General features: G+C 35.4%; 1 pseudogene; it reads right to left on the minus strand.

Annotated features, from left to right (window-relative positions):
* Nucleotides 1-6,375: 6,375 nt before the first annotated feature.
* LOC126617012 (uncharacterized) lies at nt 6,376-6,894 on the minus strand (annotated as a pseudogene).
* Between the last annotated feature and the right edge of the window lie 5,843 nt (nt 6,895-12,737).

Here is a 12,737-nt window from a genome sequence, read left to right on the forward strand (position 1 = left end):
TATTCTTCTCAAGGTTGGAAGAGGGAGGAGGAGAAAGAGAAGGAAAGGAACAAAAGAAGTTAACCGTCGTAGACGACCTTGGAATTTTTTTTTATAGATGTTTGATTTGAGTTTGCAGGAAATAATAGAAAGGAAATTTTATTTAAACTCATTTAACCTATTTCTACACCCAATTTACTCTTTGCACCCATTTGATTTTTAACTAAACTATTATTATCTCTTTAAACCCAAATTTGATACCTAATATACCCTAAAAGCCCAATTCAATATGTAGATTTATTTTTACACCCATTTGATTTTTAGAAGCTAAATTTGATGTGTTTAGACCTAATTTCTTTGCATGGTTTTCCACAACTCAAAAGCTGATAATTCAATTGTTACTTACAGAATATGCATGCATGCTAAAAATCACTGCAAAAAGCGATGTGTATAGTTATGGGGTTGTCCTTTTGGAGATCATAACTAGGAAAAGGCCAGTGAACCCAAACATCAGCACGCATGCCATATCATCCTTGTTAATGTCTCCATCCATGCTAGAGTCATCAGCTTCAAGGATCCTTCCTCTGCTATAAAGATCCCACAACCAATACACTATGTTGTTGTAGTTGTTCTGTTCGTTTTGATTACCAGGCCTTCGTCCATAGACAACTTCTAGCATAAGAACACCAAATGCATAAACATCCGTCTCAACATTAGCCCTTCCAGTAAGAAATGTCTCCGGAGCCATGTAGCTTGGCATTCCTGCAATCTCATCTTCTAAACTCTAAAGAATTGAAATCAAAAGAACAAAAAATTCATAAATTGAGTCATACCTTGGTTGGAGGATTCAAAACTTCAAAATTACCATTCATCAATAGAAAAACTTATTTTTTCTCTATGAGAGCTATCAGGGTTTTAGCCGGAATGAACGTAGGATAAACAAAGAATGATCGTAGGGTTTAATTATAGTGTTTGGGTTTATTGATAAGTTTGAGTTTTATTATTAATTTCATTTTGTACTTAATAGTAATTATGCAATAGGGTAAAATAGACAATTAACATTTAAAATTTTAAGTTGGGTGTAAAAAGAGGTTGAATGGGTTTAAATAAAATTTCCCATAATAGAAATGGTGTGGTGGGTTTAATTAGGGTTAATGGGTGTAGAGAGAAAAACAACCATGTTTTTTTTTCTTATTTATTAAGTGAAAATTTGAAAATTTAGTAGAGAAAATTGTTTAGTTGGATCCCAATAAATTTTTCTTATAATTGTACATGTATTTTCTTTAATTCTTTTTCGTGTTAATAATAATGTCATGGAATTTGACCTATGTGCACACATTTCTCATACTACATTGACATTTTACCAATGACCTGAAATAGCGGGTAGAACAAAACTGACATTGGACATGATAGGCTTGTGGACTAACGAGTATATTATGCCTAATCTCGTTTGCTATTCATATCATATTTTTATATCACATTTTTATGCCACCTTAGGTGACATCTGATGTGGACAGCCACATCATTTGAAAAATTTGCAAAACCCAAGGAAACGAAGGAGAAAGGCTCCTCATATATCACAGTCATCATTTAATTAACTATTTTTCTTAATTATTAGTTTATTAAATAATGAACTAAATTTAAAAAGCTGATTAATTCAAATGATGTGGTTGTCCACGTCAGATGTCACCTAAGGTGGTATAAAAATATGGTATGAATAGCATTACCCTTATATAAATCTCAATTCTCAAACTAACTTTTTATTTTATTTTAGCCATTGTATTTAAATTTGGGCTGTTAGATCTTTTTTTACCATTAGATTTGATTATATTCGATCTTAGTCGTTGAATTCAATAATATATAAATATATAAAAAAAAATTGAATCTAGGCCATTGGATTAACCAACGACCTGTAGATCGTGACCGTTGGATGGAAATAGCCGTTGGAGGTGTTGCGAAACGTGGCCGATAGGCCCACGTGGGCGGGGCCCTCGCTGTCTGAGGCGTTGCACGAGTTGGGCGAGTGGGTGGGCTGCGTTTGGCGCACAAACGCCCTTTTTCACTCAGTTCGGTGGAGCCCACTCTGATTTCTGAGCTAAATTTTGAGGGGAATCTGGGCTTGATTTAGCATTTAGCCCAAATTTTCCCCTTGGGTTGAATTGGGTTTGGGGGAAATTTTGGAGGGTAATTTGGCTTTTAGCCCACCATTAGAGTTAGTCTAAAAGAATTTTTGCAAAATAATTACAAATAAAAGCATAATAAACCGCAAAAAGTAATTACTAGACTTCAAACACTTTGTTGAAAGTCAAATTCAGTGAGAACTGCAAGATTACAAGGATCAAATAAGAAAAAAAAATACTAAACTAAATATATAAGCATTGTGGTTAGGTGGCCTTGATGGGAGTTACAAGTTAATTTTCAAATTTAGCTGCAAAACAATTTGTTTATTGTCTTGCATATGATGTAATCAGTTGAACTTTAATCAATTTAAAATACTCAAAATTTCAGACAAATATATAGGAGATATACGCCATCAAACAATATATATGTAAAGGATATTACAGGATAATAGGATATATACTTGTTCGATCTGATCATGGTGATAAATACTTGTTTGGGTTGAAACTTAAACTTTGGGCTTAGAAGGGAGTTGGCCCAAAAAGAGAAGGAAAAACCCGAAGCTCAGCCCAGACCTAGAAAGCAGAAAGGGCCTTTCCCGACTAGGTGCAGATCATTTGCACCACTTGCTCACCTACCCAAGGGCCAAGTGGTATAGACCAGCCAGCTAATCAGCCCAAAAGTACTTTATAATGGCAGTACAAGTAAATAGCTGATGAGTCATTATCCTTCAAACTGCATTCGGGCAAGATTATTGCTACAGGAGGCCAAGCCAAGGTGGCTATAAAAGGAGAAAGAGAAGTCAGAATCAAGGACATTCAAACAAACAAACAAAAGCACAAACTCTGCTCAAAACCAGATTTGCCTTCAAAACGAAGCTGTAGTCAACCCAAGCCTTCATCCCTTTCGGGACAAACCCTTTGTAATAGCTCTGCTACCCTGTTCAACGCCTGCTGTAGTATCGATTTTCTTTTTACAAACTCACCTCCCAACCCCTTTTCTAAGCTTTCAAACCTTCTGTTAACCCACAAAGATAGGAAGTTGCAAGACGATCAGCCTTGCCCGACAAGGTTAAACCTTGCCTGACCTTCTTTGTTTTTTGTCTTTTCATTCATTAGCCTAGCAATATGTTGTATACTTCAAGTTGTATCCAAGTTATTTCTAGTAATATGGCTATTAAAAGACTCTCTCAGCGCTTGAATCCGATTTGAATATGTCTTCACAGTTCAAGCCAGATCTAAGTTCTAATCCCTTGGGCATATAAGATTTGATCACCCTAAAAAGTCCTTGGCCTCAAGGCATAAAAAAGAACCTGATGTGGACTTAACCCATCCACGACAAGCTTTGATAAACAAGAAGTCCGAAGTTACTTGGGGTGCAAGTAATCGACCTGCCACTTAGTTTTATTTCTGTTATATTATGATGACCATATAACGTTCGAGTACGGGATGAATTCTGATGGGAAGCCTCAAGGCCTATTCAAGGCCCCACAAAGGCACCTATTTGGATTCATCCTATTTCTCGGGCAAGAACATTGAGTACGGGATGAATTCTGATGGGAAGCCTCAAGGCCTATTCAAGGCCCCACAAAGGCACCTATTTGGATTCATTCTGCTATTTGAGCTCAGGTAATCAGAAGTATGATGGTTATAAGACCCATATAACCAACAAAAGGAACCTTATGTGTTTGAGTACTAAGTTAGTTATTTATGGGAAGTCTCAAAGCCTACACCTAAGGCCCCACAAAGGCACCTGTCAATAACTAACATAGTCTCTCGAATATATATATAATTAAAACTCAAACATCCGTTCTACATCTGCCATGCTGAAGATGGTAGTGGCACGCCTGAGCAATTCAAAGTTAATCTTGATCGTGAGCCTCAAGGCCTACACCTAAGGCCTCACAAAGGCACATTTCAAAGTTAACTCTGTCATTCTCTTTCAGCCTTGCTCGACAGGCTTTGCCCGACAAGCCCGCCAGTAAAGCAGAAGCCCGACAGAAAGCATCAACCGGCGCCAACCTCTCGGGGAGCTGTGTGCTCGTCGGCCAGGAAGCATTCCCCATGGAAATTCCCGCCTCGAACAATACTTGTTCGATGTCTTCGGAGTATACTTTACGTAGAAAAGATTTATAGCTTTTAATGCCGCATCTCTTCCGAAACCCAGGCCATTTATCATAACTCCTGCTCGTTGTAACTTTGATCCACTACTGTCCGAATAGCATTTCCTACTGCGGTTTTAGCGGAAAATGGTGTACCCCTTCTTGTACCCTTGAATCCACAAGCCCCAGCAGAGAACCAAGAAATTACTCGATCCTGTACATTTGTAACCATTACAATTTGGATAGCTAATTCGTGATTGTCCTTTTCATTGCAGTTAATATAAACAAGATTTTTGAACTATTAATTACTAGTTACTGATGTTTGTTCCCATATCGTAGGGTTGTAGAACCGATTTTGCTACTAGTACTAGATTGTTAGATATATGGACGGAAGTTCATTGCCATTTGTTTATCATCATCTTTATCCCAAACATTCAGTGCATATGGGAATTGAATTATATTTGCTTTCTCATGTTGAGAATTGATCACACATTAATATGGAGAAAGACCTTACATAAATTTATAAGTTAAACTATTTTCTATATTGCCAATTGGTACTCCCCATATCCATATAACTTACCTTGTGAGCTAGGCAATTAGAGTAAGGGCATGTGACAAGCTAATTTGTTTATATTAATATTATTATTATTATTATTATTTATTCAAGTCCACATAGGACACGAACCAGAAAGAAATTTTGATAAGAAGCAAAATTTAGACATATATATCAAAACTTTTACCCCTTTTTTTAGACTCAGAGAATTTTAATCAGTCAGATGGGGACCAGAAATTCTTCAGCGGGTTTGAGCACTCACTACTGGAAAAAATAAATTGCGAGACGAACAAGAATCGTCTCTTAAAATCAAGGGTCGTCACTTCATCTTTTACCCGATGGAAGTTCGTCAGTCAAAATTAATCGTGTCAACACCGTCGTAAATGTAGTTTCCCGACTGCAACACGATTCTGTTGGTTAACTTCTATTTACCCAACGAAATTTGCAACGACAATCCGGCGGGCAAACTTGCATTGCCTGAGTTTTATACGACGGACTGAAGTTTAATCGACAAAATTTTGGTGGTCGTGCCAACCCTTGTTTTTTTTTTTTGGTTAAACCAATGATATTATCTATACTTAGATTAAAACTGTATATAAGATTACTTTTAGATTTCAATAAATTATTTTTGATCTGACCGATGGCAAATCTTCAGTTAAATTCATTTAATAGAAAATCCTATTTCAATCATTGAAGAATATTAGTTTTAGAAGAAAACCGTATATAAGATTAAAAACAAACTTTAGTCCTTGACATTTAATTGTAATGATCAAATATATTTGTAATAATTATTCAGCATTTGTATGTAGGTTATATATTTATCCTCATAAAAAAAAAATTTGACAATTATTATTAAGATCGCACAATAAAAAAGGCCATATATATATATATATATATAATATTCTTCATTGAGCGTAAATAGATCTATATATATATATATATGTATATGCATAATACGTACCTATGTCTGTACTATAGTTATGTGCCAAGATATTTTGTGCCAAGATATTTTGTACCAAAACTTATGTACCGATACATTCGTATTGAAACTTATCACTAGTACAAAAAACACTTTGCGTGATCTAGGGCCTTCGTCAAGCAAAGTCAAAAAACGTCGCACAAAAATTTGCCTAACAAACCTTCGTCGCGCCAAGCCTATGAAAGCAGGGTTTGCGCGACAAAGAAATAACCTACGTCATGCAAAGTGTCTTTGCGTGGCATAGGGTTTTGCATCACGCAAAGACACTTTGCGTAACGCATGTCCTTACGTCACGCAAACTCACTTTGTGTGACGCACACCCCTACGTCACGCAAAGTGTCCTTGTGCGACGCACAAAACACTTTGCGCGACACTTGTCCCTACGTCACGCAAAGTGGGTTTGCGCGAAGCATTTCCCTACGTCGCGCAAAGACACTTTGCGTGACCTACAGAATTTCTTCGTCGTGCAAACTTTTTTTTTTCTTATTTTGACAAAAATATTTTTGATTTAATTTTTAATCAATATTGTAATTCAATTCTAAACAATAAATAATAAACCAAGAAAAGTATTTAATTATAAATTATATGAAAATGTACATACAAGATGTCCGAACAAAAAAAGAAAAAACTACAATAAGTAGTCTTCTAGGTTTGATACATCAGACTATTGGGTATCGACTGGGCGAAGTGGCTGGTCGAAGGTGGAGCAAGATCAGGTGCTGGCAGTTGGATTTGGAGATCGGACATCGTTAAGGCATGTACAATCATACTCATTTGGTCGCCCTGGGCCTTTATCTGCTCACCCTAGGCCTTCATATGCTCGTTCTCGGCTTTCATCTGCTCATTCTTGGCTTTCATCTGCTCGGTTTAGGCCTTTATTTGCTCGTCCTGGGCTGCAAGCTAACCTTTTAAGGTTGTCACTTCCTTCTTCAGGGCATTGACCTCTCCTTTGGTTGATCTGGAAGATGAGGCACCCGTCTCACGAACCCGTGCCTTCCCCATACCCTAAACAACCTTGCCATGACAACGATTGAACTTTTGATCCAAGACCTTAGTCATGATCTGAAAACCTACATCCTCAGGTACAGTGACGTGCTTAATCGGGGTCTCTGGGGGAAGTTGCGATGTTGCTTCGTGGAGAACAGCAGCGCCCTTTTCCACCATAACAGCCTGTAATAATAAAGAAAAAACATATACTGTTTAATAACAAAACATAAATAATATTTGAACGATTCATAAATATAAGAATAATAACAATTACAAATACTTACATGAAGCGACTCAGTGGTCTCATAGTTAGGTCGAACGTAAACGTCCTTGAACACATCAATCTCTGGGAACTTAAAACCCTCCTGAAGAAAAAAAAAAACATTAAGAAAATTTTATTAATCAATAAGAAAAAATAAATTATATAAAATTTCAAAATTAATAATTTTACCTGATGTCGTGCCTCAAGCCTATACGAAAAGGGCTTCGAACCGGAATGGCGGAGAAGTGTTTGTGACTCCCGAGCTCTCTTGCCAACAACAGATTTCTTTTGTTAAACACACAATATACATGTTAGTGCAACTATTTGAAAGAAATTATTTTAAAAAACTTAAAAAAATAACTAAAACAATAATGAATTATTATTTAAAATATTATGTACATACCACAAATTTTGGGTCCGTAAAATGGTTGCAGAGCCATTCCCAATCCTCCGGCCAGTCCTCCAACTCGGATGGGCAACCCTTTAGGTGAGCAATCTGTGGATCATTAAATTCCTCAAAATAGGCATGAAGATCGCTCTTCCAATTTTTGTACCGGTTTGCGAAGGTCTCGTCTAAGTAGGTGATGACCTCGGGGGATATGTCCTTAAAATAAAAAACCCATAATAATTTTTTTTACATATATATCATTCAATTTCTTAAGTGTTATAAGTAAAAAATAAATAAATTAAAAACTACGTAGTAAATATATATACCGTTGAACTTGATGGGAAACGCATTGTACGAAACTAGTTTCAACGATCCAACCGTCAATCTTGTTTGTATATGCTTCGAGATCGCATATACCAAAAATCACAAAAAACAAACATGCAGAGATCAAGTAACGAGACAAAAAATTTCGATGGTTATAAACGAAAAATCACGATTTAATGGTAGTTTTAACTTCGATTTTGATTATTTTTTACAGCTACACTCCTGGATCCTATATGAATACAATGAACTAATTTGATCGTCAATTTAAAGTATTTACACAAGTGGATACCACAAAATCTTATGTTATACTTAATAAAAATAAACTCTAAGTGTTAGTAAATCTATCGCTATCATGGGAAATGCATTGTACGAAACTAGTTTCAACAATCCAACCGTCAAACTTGTTTTTGTATGCTTCGAGATTGTATAAGCAAAAAATCGCAAAAAAAAAAAAAAAAACATGCAGAGATCAAGTAACGGGACAAAACTTTTCGACGGTTGTAAACAAAAAATCATGATTTAATGGTTATTTTAACTCTGATTTTGATGATTTTTTTATAGATATACTCATTGACCATATATTAATACAATGAATGAATTCGATCTTCAATTTAAAACATTTACACTAGTGGATACCACAAAATCTTATGTTATACTTAATGAAAGTATAAATAAACTCCAAGTGTTAGTGAATCTATTGTTTTGATGGGAAACACATTGTATGAAACTAATTTCAACGATCCAACCGTTAAACTTGTTTGTATATGCTTCGAGATTGCATACGCCAAAAATCACAAAAAACAAACATGCAAAGATCAAGTAACGGGACAAAACTTTTCGACAGTTGTAAACAAAAAATCACGATTTAACGGTTATTTTAACTCCGATTTTGATGATTTTTTTACAAATACACTCCTTGACCATATATGAATACAATGAATGAATTCGATCTTCAATTTAAAATATTTACACTAGTGGATACCACAAAATCTTATGTTATACTTAATGAAAGTATAAATAAACTCTAAGTGTTAGTGAATCTATTGTTTTGATGGGAAACGCATTGTATGAAACTAATTTCAATGATCCAACCGTCAAACTTGTTTGTATATGCTTCAAGATCGCATACGCCAAAAATCGCAAAATACAAACATTCAGAGATCAAGTAACGGAACACAACTTTTCGACGGTTGTAAAAAAAAAAATCACGATTTAACGGTTATTTTAACTCCGATTTTGATGATTTTTTTTCAGATACACTTCTTGACCCTATATGGATACAATGAATGAATTCGATCTTCAATTTAAAATATTTACACTACTGGGTACCATAAAAAAAAAAAAAAAAAACTCAAACAGCCTTTGTGTGACGCATTGGCCCACTTTGGCGTCGAAATTATATTTTAAAAAACTCAAAAGGTTGAACCAAAACTCAAAAGAAAAAGATAGCCAAGATGAATTGGTCAACAACAAATCACTCCAACTTCAATTACTTGGTGACTAAATAAGAAAAATAGAAAGTAATTGAATCCTCAAATCCATAAAATCTCCAAAATCCACTAAAAAATAACGAAAAAGTCAAGAATATAATATCTAACTGATTCATGTGTATTTTGGCTAGATATTGGTTTTAAAAAATCTTATTGAAAGATGTTTTGGTTGTCTTCAAGTTTACAAAGGATTCAAATTGAAAATGAATCCTGAATTACTTACTTTTATTAAAATTGGAAGACAATATTGATTTTCTACAAGGATTTAATAGGATAATCGTAGCCATTGTTTATCTACATAAGTATGACATATGCTCACAAAAATCAACCCACTCATTATTGAACTAAAACCTATTGTCTGAGCATTGAGAATTTAATAGTGATGATAAAATTAGCTTTGAAGATCATGGCTTTTGTAGGTTTTCTATATAATTCTTAATTACTTGTGGTGCATTGGATTTACCCTCAATTCAACCGTATAGCACAAATTAAGGAAATTTCAAGGGGAAGGCAACATTTCTTACAATTTCTTCTATGTAAATATATAAGTTAACCTCGATAAAGTATTCAAATGCTAACTCCAAATGAAGCCCAAACAAGTCTTCAACAATATATCTATAGCCTCACTCCTTTTAATAGGTAAAATTAATAAAGATTACTTCAAAATTCAATCTCACAAAACTCCACCATGACCAAAAAAGTTTACTTTGAGCGACGCCACCTATGTCACGCAAAAAAAGCTTTGCGCGACGCATGTGTTTAGCGCAAAGGCCATTTGCGCGACCTTTTGTGTTTAGCGTCGCGCAAACATACTTTGCACGACGAATTTGGCTGCGTCGCGCAAGTTGCCATCATGCAAACATGTTTTTGTACTAGTGTATGCACTGATACATTCGTATCGAAACTTATGTACCAATACAATCATGCTGAAACTTATGTACCTAATACATTTGTACCAAAATATATGTATTGATATATTCGTACCTAAACTTATGTATCGATGCATTTGTACTGATGCAATTGTATTGATACATTCGTACCGAAACTTATGTACTGATATATTTGTAACAAAACTTATGTGACGATGCAATCATATTGAAACTTATGTACTGATACATCGTACCAAAACTAACTTACATGTTGATACTTTCGTACCTGTGAGGTTTGTTTAAAAAAATATGATTTTTTTTATATTATTGTTGAGTTTTTTCTAATTATAAGAAATTGAATTTTAATAAGTTTTATCTATTTATACGATTGAAGCACAAGAAAATACATTCATTATGGACGGATAGACAATATCGGATGGTAAGTTATAAATAATAAATATGCCATAATTACTTAAATATGGTAAGTTTTAATAAAATGAAGTTAAATTAGATTTACAAAACCATCCAGGTTAAAACGTAAAAAGAATCTTATTTAGGCCCTAAAATCTAAAAGTCCCATAATATGTTTTAATGCGACGGACATTGCCATTGGGTAGGTAACACAAAAAATTATTAATAAATGCTTTGCGTCCAGTTTCGTCGGTCTAGTAAGAGTTAACCCACGGAATGGTTCGTCAGGTAAAAGTAGTAAAATTAAAAAAAAAATTAACAAATTAATTAATCATGTTGCAATCCTATTGGAATAGGAATGTGATTGTGTAAATCCTAGTAGATATGGGAATGTATCTTATATTCCTATTAGGAGTAGATTACCTATTAATTGTTGTAATCCTAAAGGGAAAGGTTTTTACCTATCCTACCACTACAAATAAAGGCACAATGTGGTGGAATAGAACACACCCACAATTACACATCTCTCTCTCTATCTATGCCGCACCCCTCTCTCTCTCTTAGGCCTCCATAATTGTTCAGTAAATTATGCCTACAACACGCTATCAGCACGCTCTTAATGCTGCGCTAAGGAGAGTTTATTCTTCAATCAGGGGAGTATTATGTTTTAATCATTCATTTTATGATTACTTAATTATTTTATTGAATTGATCTACATGCTATTGATTCAATTTAATTTTTCTATGTTGAACGTGATACAACGCATTGGAGATGCAATTCAGACTTTCCGAGATGGATCTTCTACAAATTCAAAGGCTTTTATTTGTTTTCTGCCAATCAGGTACGCTTAAAATAAAGTAAGATATTTGAATCGACCTTGAAGCATGAAAACATTCCCGATGATGCATGGACCCCCCTATGTTTATATTTTCTTTCCGATATATATATATATATATATATATATATATATTTGTTTCATGCATCGCACAATTAAATTGTTATGTGGAATATGTGAGTCAAAGTATCGAATTAAATTAGAAGCAAGTTAAGGTTTCCTAAACCCTAACAATTTCGAAAAAAAAGGGGAACTTGGACGCAAAAACCAGGCCTCGGCATCGACTTCACCTAGGCAGGGCCTGAAGCCCCACGCCTCAATTTGCTATCTTGGTCCGTATACCAGCAAGCTTATGCTTTCTGGGCTTTGTGAAGCCCTAAACCTGTCTACACCCTAAACCTATGGCCTGCATGCCGTAACCTTTTGGTTGCTGGGATTGTGCAACAGCAAATGGCCTGTAGCCCTAACCTTCTGTCTACGTCAACAAGCCACACAGCTTGCTGGGCCTTGCAGCAACTTGGCCCGTGTTTTCCACTTGCAGCCCAGATTGCCTGGGCTTAAGTCCTTACGGCCCGTATTCCTATATGACGCCAGCCTTGCGGCTGGGCTTCCCCGCGCAACAACCAACAGGCCAGCTTTGCTGGACCTGCACCGTGCCCCCTTGGTCCAAGTATGAAACCCAGCTGTGGCTGGGGTTTCTCCCATCCACCCCGTGGCCTGCAGCCACCATTTAAGGACCTTTGGGCCGTGTCTTATGCTTAAGACACCCACCCATGCCCACATATTTTTGAATCCAATGCCATTATTTAGCATTCTAAATAATTTTAACCCATATGTTAATATTATTTTTACTTCTACGATTGACTCTGAATGGTCCCGATCTATTGAATTAATTAAAAGTGACTTGCAGTCCATTAATCTGATAATGAATCCAAAATTATTAACCTGAAGATCACTTTTGGACATTAACGATTCAATATTTTATTTCTTTTCTTTGAACCGTTGACTTACTTTCGTAGTCCCTAAAGCAACCCAAATCCACTACACTTAGTTGTATATTGCATTCTGTGTTCTTGCAGGAACCTCTCTTTTATGAACTAAACGTTCATAAACTAAATTGAATCTGTAGTTTCAAATTTAATGCCTTTGAAATCCAAAGTTTTCATAAAACAATACACCCATGAAAACCCGACGTTTTTCATGAAAACCATGTCTTAGAACTCGAATGTTCTAACTTTGATGGTTATGAATGATTCATTCCTATAGCACCAATCACAATCTTGTTCCCTTCAAATTCAGTGGATTGTTGAACCGTCACAAGTTCGATTTTCCTGATTTGGACGTTTTCTAATAAAAACCACTTTATGTGGGGTACAAGACGTGAATCTCCACTTGACTATCAAGAAACTAAGAAACCATTGAAGCCAAGAATGGCATGGAA

The sequence above is a fragment of the Malus sylvestris genome, chromosome 3, assembly GCF_916048215.2.
Source record: "Malus sylvestris chromosome 3, drMalSylv7.2, whole genome shotgun sequence".
Classification (NCBI taxonomy): domain Eukaryota; kingdom Viridiplantae; phylum Streptophyta; class Magnoliopsida; order Rosales; family Rosaceae; genus Malus; species Malus sylvestris.